The sequence below is a fragment of the Acomys minous genome, assembly GCF_964271855.1.
Source record: "Acomys minous genome assembly, chromosome: 7".
NCBI classification, from domain to species: Eukaryota; Metazoa; Chordata; class Mammalia; order Rodentia; family Muridae; genus Acomys; species Acomys minous.
Genome location: NC_140488.1, coordinates 114,468,566 through 114,480,978, shown reverse-complemented (window position 1 = coordinate 114,480,978; position 12,413 = coordinate 114,468,566). Strand labels below are relative to the sequence as shown.

At 38.7% G+C, this 12,413-nt stretch overlaps 1 protein-coding gene across 1 annotated transcript in view; it reads left to right on the top strand.

Annotated features, from left to right (window-relative positions):
- Window positions 1-3,085, top strand: part of LOC311601508 (uncharacterized protein) — a 231,228-nt gene extending 228,143 nt beyond the window's left edge. Inside the window, exon 11 of the mRNA XM_084789002.1 lies at window positions 3,047-3,085. The gene's annotated coding sequence lies outside the window, so the exon portion shown is untranslated. The remainder of the gene's footprint in view (window positions 1-3,046) is intronic.
- The last annotated feature ends 9,328 nt before the right edge of the window (window positions 3,086-12,413 follow it).

Below are 12,413 nucleotides of genomic sequence, written 5' to 3'. Positions count from 1 at the left end.
TGATGGCTGGAAATGAGGAAACAAGACATGTATTAGGCCAAGATGGATCCCTTAACAGTTGTATGACAATTATGAGGAGGATTAAGCTCGTGGATGGAGACTCTCTGTGGGGCACAAATAGACCAAGAAAGTTATTAAATGATTCTAAACTTTAGTATCTGCTTTTGTAAAATTGGGTAAACACTATTTGAGAGAGATGTGATGATTAAATGTAATACTGCTTGTAATAGCAGTTGTATCTATTAAATAGCATTTAAAAACTATTCTCCAAGAAGCAATGTATTGTTTAAGAGCCATATCTGTTTACAGAAGAAAATGCCTTAATGTACTAAAGAAATAGTGTCTCAGCAATTACTGGGTGCAGGCATAGAGTTAGAATAGTGAAGCATCACCTAACCAGCTGGATCAGCTTAGCCAACCATGGTGATCAATAGGGTGAGACATATTACAGCTAAATTGCCATCTTATCTGAGAATTTTGATCATGCTAAAGGAGGAAAACTGTCTTCTTCCATTTATCTAAGATTTTTCATTGGGGTCCCCAATATGAAACAGACTATAAGGAAAAGTCAATGAGAGAAAAGTTGATTAACATGTGCCTCATACACATAGGAGGATCCAGAAATAGAACTCAAGTGCTTGGCTAGTGCTTGGGACACTATCTTACTCTGCAGTCCAGACTAGACTCAAAATGTGGAAATCATCCTGTCCCAGGCTCCCCTGTGATGAAATTAAAGGCTTGAACCACCACGTCTGATATGTATACTTATGTTTGTTTTTTTTTTTTTTAGCTAGGGTGTGACAATGTACTCTAAGCTTATCTTGAACTGGCTGTAATCTTCCTTCCTCAGCTACCATGCCTGGTTTATTTCTTGGGGTTTTGTGTTATGTTACATTAAAGCAAAGGGAAACTGTTTTGGGGTATCTAGGTATGTGATGCAAATTATGAAAACATAGCCAGGAGGAACATAGTACAGTTGGGCTGTTGGTCAGGGTTGTGCACAGATTTAACCCAATCTTTTGTCCATAGATATGAGTTACTATGGACCCTACTCCTCTTTGCATGAGAGAGGGAAGCATCTCTACGAATGGAAATTTTCTTTACAAATGTAAATAACTTTTCCAAAAGGAAAACTGTGCCCTCTTTTAGAGCTTCATTTGTGTTTTCCCATTCTCTTACATCCTTTAGGTCAAAATAATCCATAGGGCAAAGATATATTTTGATACAGCTTATCCTACTAACCTTTGTAATGAACAAAGGGTCTTTATTCTCAAGGAATTTATGTCCAGGTGAAGGAAACAGTACTTGTAAATCACTAAATGAGAACAGAATTCTAGCTGTCACTAGTTCTGAGGTGAGGAACATACAAATGGAGATGTAGTCTATTGAGGGAAGTAAAGGGATGCCGCTTCACAAAGAGACCTGTGAACTGGAACTTTTCTTTCACTGCTCCACGTATCTGTGAAAGCCTGTAATTGATTTAATGGAATATCTTCACAGCAAGTACTTGATAGAAACATGTTTTTCCATTGTCCATTCAGGTTGCTCGGTTGCTATAACAAACTACAATAGATTCTAGAGAGTTCTGTCCAAGTGCTAATAGAAATGAAAACAGAAATATATACCAAAGGATACAGAGAATCCCAAGCGAGCTTGGGCAGTGTGAGAGGCGGTATTCAAAACATAGACTCAGATACACAAACATAGGCTTTGCATGTACTTGTACGCACGCATGCGCGCGCGTGCACGCGCGCACACACACACACACATACACATACACACATATACACACACTCACACTCAAACTGAGATTGAAGAGGATGAATTCTCAGAAAAATGCTTTAATGGAAGGTTTTTCTTAGGACAATGAGAAAGGGTGTGTAGAAAGCACACGGAAGACAGCAAGGAAACATAAAGAGTTCAGGCCACTCAAACTCAGAGGAAGAAGTAAGCCTATTTATTGGATTGCTGGAATAGCTTGATGTCCAGGAAGTATTGCTCTGAACTCTCTTACATTAAGAGCACTAATTCCACTCATAAGAGATCTGTCATCATGTTCTAACACTACCTCTGTTCTTGTCAACTTGGGTAGTTTCAGATGTGGTAGCAATTGCCTATAATCATGGCAGGAAGATTGTGAACTCAAGATCACCTTGGACTACGCAGTCAGTTCCAGGCCAGTGTCAGTTACAGAGTGAGATCTTATCTCAAAATACTCCCTTTTCAACATATTAATTGGGGGATAAGTATTCTGTCTATAGCATCCTGTTTCATACTAAGTAACAAAAAAACATTGCTAAGAGAAATAAGGTCTTGAATGACATAACATTATCTATTCCCTCAGGCATGTTTTTTGCCACACTGAGGATCAAGCCCAGGGAATTGTATCTGCTAAGTAAATTAGTACATTACCACTGTGCTCCATCTCAATTTCTCTTCCTCTTTTTTAAAATTAATTTATTCTTGTTACATCTCAATGGTTATCCCATCCCTTGTACCCTCCCATTCTTCTCTCCCTCCCATTTTCCCCTTACTCCCCTCCCCTATGACAGTTCCTGAGGGGGATTACCTCCCCCTGTATATGCTCATAGGGTATCAAGTCTTTTCTTGGTAGCCTGCTATCCTTCCTCTGAGTGCCACCAGGTCTCCCCATCCAGGGGACCTGGTCAAATATGGGGCACCAGAGTTCATGTGTCAAAGTCATATTCCACTCTCACGTGGTGCCAGAATCTCTTTCCTCTTTTATTGATGCTGGGTATATAGTCTAGGCTTGTTGAAACCATTCTAAATGGTCTAGGCTGTCCTTGCACTGGCAATCAGCTTTCTGAGTGCTGGGGTTATAGGCATGTGCCACCACATCCAGGTTTGGTCAGTGTGTGTGTGTGTGTGTGTGTGTGTGTGTGTGTGTGTGTGTGATATGTGTTTACACATTTGTATGTGAGTGCAGGCACACATGCACATGTAAAGGTCAGAGGATAACAGGTCATATTGGTTCCTACTTTCTACCTTTCAAGAAACAGTGTCTTTGTGTTGTTTGTTGTTACAGATGCCAGGCAGTTGGCCGCTAAGATTCTGGAGATTCTCCTGCCTCTACCTCACATTTTGCTATAAGAGGACTGGAATTGCTGACGCATGCTAGTGCTCCCAGCTTAATGTGGGTTCTGAGGATTCAAATCCAGGTCTTTATGTTTGTAAAGCAAGTGCCACTGAGCCCCCAACCGGAACAAATGTCGACCTTGACACATGACCATGATCAATTGGTAAGAATACTAACAAAATATGTCAGAACTTAAAAATCTACGAAGCCGATAAGGAAAAATATTTCAGTGTATACAAGTATATGTATAGCTGTATACTTACTAAAAGATGAATAAATCAAAGAAGTTAGCATAATTTATACATTAGCAAATATAAACGGCAGATAAATGTTTGAGGTGAATAGCTTAATAAAATATAAAGTGATAAAATTAATTGTTGTGGAGTTCCTTAAGATTGACAGCCTAAGTATCCCTCAGTAGAAGAATAGATAAAGAAACTGTGGTACATATACACTATGGAATACTACTCAGCTATTAAAAATAAGGAATTCCCGAAATTTGTGGACAAGTGGATTGAGCTAGAAATGATCATAATGAGTGAGTTAACCCAGAAGCAGAAAGACTCAAATGGTATATACTCACTTATATCTGCATATTAGCCCAAGGGGCATGTCCCACGAAAGCCTTCACTTACCAGGAAACTGAGACAGAGGGGAGGACATTCTAGTGGGACTCTAGGTGAGAGAATCATGGGAGAATGGCAAAGTAGAAGGATCCAGAGGGTCCTAGAAACCTACAAGTAGAACATTATGGTGGGCGGATCTGGGCTCAGGGGTCCTGCTCAAACTAAGGCGGACAATACAGGCCGTAAAACCTTAAACCGCTACCCAGATCTAGACAATGGACAGGACATTCTCCACAGTAGAGTGGAGAGTGGAATATGACTTTCTCACATACTCTGGTGCCTCACCTTTGACCATGTCCTCTGGAGGGGGAGACCTGGTGGGCACTCAGAGGAAGGACAGCAGGTTACCAAGAAGAGGCCTTGATACCCTATGAGCATATAGAGGGGGAGGTAATCCCCCTCAGGAACAGTCATAGGGGAGGGGAATAAGGGGAAAATGGGAGGGAGGGAAGAATGGGAGGATACAAGGGATGGGATAACCATTGAGATGTAACAAGAATAAATTAATAAAGGAGAGAAAAAAAAGATTGTCAGCTGTTTTTTAAAAGAAAGATTCTCAGCTGTTAATACTGATTTAGGACAAGTACAAAGGAAAGTGAGTATTTTCTTTCTTTCTTCACTATAATTTATTCAGATTACATATAAATTCTTATCCCCTCACTCTTATCTCCCCATTCCCACCCTCCCTCCCTCTTCTGCCCTATTCCCCTCCCTTCGACCTCTGACAGGAGGGGCCCTCCTTCCCTACCATCTGACCTTAGCCTATCCAGTCTCATCAGGATAGCCTGCATCCTGTTTCTCTGTGTGCCCACAAGACTGCCATGCCAAGGGACAATGATCAAATCACAGGCACCAGAGTTCATGTCAGAGGCAGTCCCTTCTCCCCCCCCCCATATACACGGAGCATGAACTCTCCATAAGCTACATCTGAACAGAGGGGTTAGGCTCTCTGCTTACAATGTCCTTGGTTGGTGCATCAGTTTGTGCAGGAGCTCCTCATTCCTCCATATCCTTCCATCCTGCAACTCTTCCACAAAACTCTCAGCACTCTGCCCAGAGTCTAGCTGCATATCCCAGTATCTATCCTGATCCCCCACTGGGTGGAGTCTCTCAGAGGACATCTGTGTTAGGCTAATATTCACTTATAAGTGAGTATATACCATGCATGTCTTTCTGCATCTGGGTTACCTCACTCAGAATGATCTTTTATAGTTCAATCCATTTGCCTGTAAATTTCAAGTTTTACTTCTTTTTGATAGGTGAGTAGTATTCCATTGTGTAAATGTGCCACAGTTTCTTTATCCATTCTTTGACTGAAGTACATCTAGATTGTTTCCAGATTCTGGCTATGAACATAGTTGAGCAAATGTCCTTGTTTTATGGTAGAGCATCTTGCAGGTATACGCCCAGGAGTGGTATGACTGGGTCGTGAGGTTACACCATTGCCAATTTTCTGAGAAAGTGACAGATTCCAAAGTGATTGTACAAGTTTGCACTCTCACTAGCAGTGAAGGAGTGTTCCCCTTTCTCCACATCCTTGCCAGCGTGTGCTGTCACTTGAGATTTTGATCTTAGCCATTCTGATGGGTGTAAGATGGAATCTCAGAGTCATTTTGATATGTGTTTCCCTGATGACTAAGGAGGTTGAGCATTTCTCTAAGTATTTCTCAGCCATGCAATATTCCTCTGCTGAGAATTTTCTGTTTAGCTCTGTACAAAATTGAGTATTTTCATAAAAAGTTTTATAACTTCTTTGAAGCATTTCGTTAGTGTTGAGACCTGCTTTAACTTTTTGTATAACTATAGTCCCTCTGTTGAGACCTACTTTAGTTTTTAGCATCGCTGTAGCTTCTCTGTCAACACCTGCTTTCATCTTTTCCATAAGTGAAGCCATTTTATCTTTAGTCTACATTTTGATCATAAGGTGAAATTGAGTTCAAATTCTCAGGCTCTGCCTGCCTGATACAAGAACAGCCTTTACTTACAATTCAATACGTGCCGCTTAGAATAAAACAATAGATGATAAATGCATGCTTTGCTTGAATTAAAGATAAATGTATGTTCTGCTTGAGTTAAACCACAATACCCTGCTATGTTCCTTTCTGCAGGAAGACCTGAAAGTCCTCAAAAGTTCCCCTACCCTAAATCCCAACCAATTAGCTCAAAATGCATTGTCTAGCTACCTAAATACAATGTACCTAAAACAGAATTGATTTTTCTTGCTTGGCTAGACACAATATACCTGGAATTGAATTTATTCTTCCTACATGATTATGTTTTTGTCCTTTGAGATCTCACTCTAAGAATGGCTCAGTTTCACAGTACTGGTTCATGAAACCAGACTGTGTCCCTGACTGGTCAGACTTGTTAAGCGTTCAATAAACTTCCATTTACCCGAGTCTGGTGTCTGAGTTGTCTGTGTGTGGCTATTCCTGAATCTCCACATTAGGAATCCCCAAAGCCACCAGTATGCCCTGTGGTTCACTAGGAAGATTCTAACCTACTATGTAGTTATACTCATATCTATGGTTTAATAGTGAAAGGATGCAAAGCAAAATTGGCAAGAGGAAAAGGCACATGGGAGGAAGGCTGGAGGAAACCAAATACAAGGTTCTGTGAGTCTTTTCTCATTGGAGTCTTGAAGGGACAGGCTTAATTGCTTTAGCATCTAATTATGACAATACTTGCAAAATGTTTTCTATCAAGCAAGCTCATTAGAGAATCAGAGCCTAAAGTTCTTCTTGGAAACAGTTCACATGGGTATTGCTTGCCTAGCCTGAATCAAATTCCAGATGCACAGAAAACGAGTGCCATAAACTACATTGTTTCTACGGTTTAGGCACTGTGAAGACTCTTATCAGTTAGGGGATTGTGGGAGTTCTTATTTATTTATTTATTTATTTGTTTGTTTATTTATTTATTTATTTATCAATCATTTGGGAGTCTTATCTAAGAAGTCATTATCCTGGAACTGTAGGTCAGTGGGTAAGAGTCCGTGGTGCTCTTATAAAGGTTTAGTTCCAATCATACAATCAGAGAATTCACAACCACCTCTAACTCCAGTTTCAAATGATCTGACGCCCTCCTCTGGCTTTCACAGTTACCCACATGCAAGTCAAGTCTCTCTCTCTCTCTCTCTCTCTCTCTCTCTCTCTCTCTCTCTCTCTCACAAATAACAATAAATCTTTTAAAATGAAATTATTATCTGAGCAGTTCAATCATTTTGTCCCATGTTTTCTTTTTAAATATTTATAATTATTTTTATTTTAAATTTAATTTATTATAAATTATTCCAATTACATCCTGATTGTTATCCCCTCAATTTTGTCTTCCTATTCCCTCCTTTCCTCCCTCTTCCACCCTATTCCCCTCCCCTAGACCGCTGACAGAAGGGGACCTCCTCCCCCACCATATGACCACAGCCTATCAGGTCTCATCTGGGTAGCCTACTTTCCCTACCTCTGTGTACAGCTGGCCTCCCCATCAAGGAAAAGTGATCAAATGTGGTGGTGGGGGCACCAGAGCTCATATCAGAGGCAGTCCCAACTCTCCCCACAACTGTGGAGAATGAGCTGTCCATTGGCTAGATCTGAACAGGGTGTCTAGGTTTACTGCATGCATTGTCCTTTGTTGGTGCAACAGTTTGTGCAGGCCTCCCAGGGTCCAGATCCACTGGCCCTGATGGTCTCCAAGCTGTATTATAGAGCAACAGTAATAAAAACAGCATAGAAGTGGGCTGGTTGATCAATGGAGTTGAAGACCCACAAATAAACCCACATATCAATGGACTCTTGATTTTTGACAAAGAAGCCAAATCCATATAATGGAAAAAAGACAGCAATTTCAACAAATGGTGCTGGTCTAATTGAATGTCTGCATGTAGAAAAATGCAAATAGATGCATATTTATCACCCTGCACAAAACTCAAGTCCAAGTGGATTAAAGACCTCAACACAAAACCAGACACACTAAATCTGTTAGAAGAAAAAGTGGGGAAGAGCCTTGAACTCATTGGCACAGGAGACAACTTCTTGAACAGAACACCAACAGCTCAGGCTCTAAGATCAACAATTAGTAAATAGGGCACCATGTTTTTTCAAAATTATTTTGTTTTAGATTTTATATTTATGTCAGTCATCTATTTTTATGTATACATAATAATTTTTGTATATGGTACAAATAAATATCCAAGTTCATTTGTATAGCTATAGGTCTCACATCCTGTTTGTATTATTTGTTTACAAATCATTATTGAAAATCAGTTGACGGTAAACATAAGTATTTATTTTTGCTTCTGAAATATATTACGTTGATCTGTATATGGGATTTATCTCAACACCACATTCCTTTGATAGTTATATTTTATTTTATTTTTTATTTATTTTTAAAAAATTTTTTATTAATTTATTCTTGTTACATCTCAATGGTTAGCCCATCCATTGTATCCTCCCATTCTTCCCTCGCTCCCATTTTCCCCTTCTTCCCCTCCCCTATGACTGTTCCTGAGGGGGATTTCCTCCCCCTGTATATGCTCATAGGATATCAAGTCTCTTCTTGGAAACCTGCTATCCTTCCTCTGAGTGCCACCAGGTCTATATTTTATAATAAATTAATAAATTAGAAAGTTAAAGCGCTCAAAATTTATTCTGTTTTTCAAAACTATTTTTGATGTTATAAGTCTGCTTACATGTTATATGTTATATATAATCTTAATACACATGTTAAGTTTTTTGTACAAAATGCCTATTAAATGTACTTTTTGTTTTGTTTTAGATTTTATTGAATCTGTAAATAAGTCTATGTAAACCTATATTCTTAAATATTTTGAATTTTTTAATCCATAACCATGGAATATTTCTTCATTTAATTCATATTATAAATTTCCTTCAGCAGTGTTTTGTTATTTTCAGTATCCAATCTTGACTTCTTTAAATGAATTTTTCCTAAATATGTTATTTTTTTGATGTGAGTTTGAAAGGAATTAGTCTTAAGTTTTTACTGCCTCTTGAATGCAGAAACACATTTTTCACTTTGTATTTGATCATATATATATATATATATATGTTGATCTTGTATTCTTTTATCTCATTTATTAGAATGGTTTTCTTTGCTCATTTTATTGTATGCCCTTTATATAGGATCATGTCAACTTTTTAATCTAAATGCATTTACCATCCCTTAATTTGATTGACTTGGCTACAGGACAATATTGCAAAGCTTCCTATCTTATAATGATTTTTTTCACCACTATGTAGAATTTTAGTAAACAATCTTTTATCAGGATAAGGAATTTGCCTTTTATTCAAAGTTTATTGGGTGCCCTTTTATTATGTCCAATTTTTGGATTTTATTGAATAATTGATGGGTGTCTATCATGATGATTTCGTAATCGCCATCCCTTTATCTATTAATATGATATACTACATCATTTTCTTTTGGTGTATTAAACTGTCATGGTTCAAAACATGGTACCTTACAGGATGGCAGAGTACCACACTTTAAAATAAGCATGGTCAGAAAGACATTAAAAGTTAGGTATTTCTGAATTTCTCCAGCCTTTTGTGTTTCTGACATCTCTTTCTCCCTAATTCAGTCATGTTAACTAGAATCCTCTTGAAATCAGGAGTGTGGAAATTTGTGTCAAAGTCCTTTTTGGTTGAAAAGTGTTGGACAAATGTGTCCAAGCTATCAAACCAGAATTTATAGGGCTCATTGTCTTAGTGGACTGCTGCATCTGCCCCCAAATGGTCCCCTTTCCTCCCTTCCCCTCCACATACTGCTTAGTCCTCCTCTGCCTGTTCTTTCCCTCATCTCTGCTTCTTTTCACTCTCCCTGTCTCTCTCTCTCTCTCCATCTCTTTATCTCTCTCACCATTCTGTCTCACCAACAAAGCCTTGCTATATAGCCAAGACTGGTATTACAAGGATGGCCTTTCTGGCTCACTTCCCTGTAGGTTGGAATTGTAAGCATGCACTACCACCCTTTATAAAGATGACTTGCTAATTTTCACAAGCCCTTCAGAGGGATTGTCACATCTTGTAAACAATTACCTCCATAAGCTCTGAAATGCATTTCTCTGCATTATTTTTCATAGTATCACTACCAGTATTATTGTTAATAGGCTAAGATGCAAAAAAAAAAAATCATTGAGAGGTTACTCATTTTATTTTCCTTTCTGCAAAGGCATCAGTTGTTCAACTGGTAGCAGACATTCCTAAGAGTTCAGTTTTGACTGGAAGTGTGTGTTTAAGGTAAGAGTTTTGGGAATGTTCAAAAAGTAATTCTGTAGCATTTACATCCAAAGTGGTGCATTCAGCAATGTTTCATTGTGTGTTTCCCTGGGCTTTACAAACAACACATTTTGTGGTATCAGCACAGAGAGTCTGCATCCAACTCAGGACAGTCAAGGTATCATTATCCTGGTACTGTGGCTGCTGAGATATGCTGTCCAGATTGCCACTTCAGCTCTGAAGTATTTATTTCCCATGAGTGTTAGTTTCGGCCAATTTAGTGCTGAGTCCATCTTCAGGAATTGTCCTTGGCAGAAATGTTTTCATTTCCCAAGGTCAGATGACCTTTTTTATGGACTACCCACACCAAGTTGCTGATTAACGCACCCAGTAAGGCCAGTCCTTCTTGCTCCATTTGAGGTATCTCTGAAAGGTCACCCTAGCTTCAAAGTTTGATATGAAGCCCACTGGTCTCTATAGCATGGATGCTATAGCAGATTCTCCCATATTCCATTAGACATGCTGTTCATAAGAACATTTTCCTAAAGACTATCGACACTAATTACCATTGAGTCTATTTCCAGAGACCCTAGCTTAGGTACCCATAAAGCTTTCAGAAATTCCTGATGTGAAACCTTACATACAGGAGGTAATTTCTTAATAGATCATTTCTCTTTTTTCTTACATACTGAGCTCTATTATATTATGCTGCTATCAATGGGCACCACTTAAAGATATTATTTTCCTGACTGCAATGCAAAGATGCCATTGGCCACTGCTCTGGCCAATATGAGTTAGTTAAGTGAACAGACAGATGTCTTAGGTTCTATTTTCTTCCTCTCTGAAAAGTAGTGTTAATGCTAGAAAGCCAAGTTACGTTGGTTACCTTTTTCTTCTCTGTGACCAAATACCCACCAAGCAGCTGCTTATAGAGGAAAGGTTTACTTTAGCTCATGATACCATGTCAGGGAAGACACTGATTTTGGTGGAAGTAGCTCTCTGATGGAGTGGCAGGCCTGAGTGTAAGGTTACTTTGTTCACACCTGAGCAAATCAGAGAATGTCATTGTTCGGCTGCTTTTCTGCTTGTTTCCCTTTTATTCAGTCTAGGACCCACATTAAGACCTGCTCTTCCCCTGTTGGCTAATTTTTTCAGAAAATATCTTCCTGGGCAGACACAAAAGTGTGCTTCATTAATGCCCTAGGCATTTCTAAATCCAATCAAATTGACATTCTGAATTAATCATCAGAGGAGATAAGGGAAAAGTCTCCCCAAAGTCTGAAACTTGAGTCATTACAACCTTCAGCTCCTGAATAAGTGACAGCCACTACTTAACTTATAACTTCATATTGAGAAAAAAATCAAACAAATGATCTCATTTTTAATAACCTTTAAGAATTCTGTTTCTTTCTCTTTCTCCCTCTCCGTCCCTCTTTCCTTCCTTGTGCCTATAGTATTGGAGATAAAATGTATAGAATAGCACACTCAGCAGGTTTCATTTGCCAGATGTAGCAGTGCATGCCTTTAACCCTAGCATTTCACAGGAAGATGGTCTCTGTGATTTTGAGGCCAGCCACAACAGCACAGTGAGTCCCTAACACTCTCTCTCTCTCTCTCTCTCCCTGTGTGTGTGTGTGTGTGTGTGTGTGTGTGTGTGTGTGTGTGTGTGTATAAGGTGTATGAATGTTCATGTAAATGTGAGTGCATTTTTGCACTGTGTGCATATGGGGACCAGATGACAAGCTCAGATATTCTTCAGGACCAATACATCTTGTGTTTTTGTTTTTGTTTTGTTTTGTTTTATGACAGGGCCTCTGTGTCTTGGCAATTACTAGACTAAACTAAGCTAAGCAAGTCAATGAGCTCCATGGATTTACCTGTCTCTTTGTCCCTGGTGCTGGGATTCTAAGTGTGTGCTAACCAAACTTGGAATTTTGTATGGATGCTGGGGATTGAACTTGGGTTTTCATGCACACATAGTACACATTTTGCTAAGGGAACTATGTCTTCAGCCCTTTTCTCACTGTTTTGAACAAACTACCCTTTCTTTAGCCAAAATTAATTATTGCTTTTATTGGTCTGAAAGTAGACCACATTCAATCAGTATACTTGGCATTTAATCACTGAAAAAGCAATTTACATGAATTATGTCGCATAATCTATACAATTGTGTTAGAAGGCTGGAGTCATCACCTTTATTTCCTTCACTTCCTATAATGCCATAGAATTATTTATCAAATCCTTCAGTTTCTTAAAGCTAAATAAACATAAAAGTAATGAAACAAAAGAAGTAAATGGTGTGAAGGATTATGTTTCATAATATATACAGTTTGTTTAATAGTTATTAAAATGATGTGAACATTTTTTAGTGTTTTTCTTTTCTGTCATGTTGATGGATTCTACTAGAAAATAGAAAGGTTAGTTTTTATGTTTCTGTCTCCACATTTAAACGAATGTTCT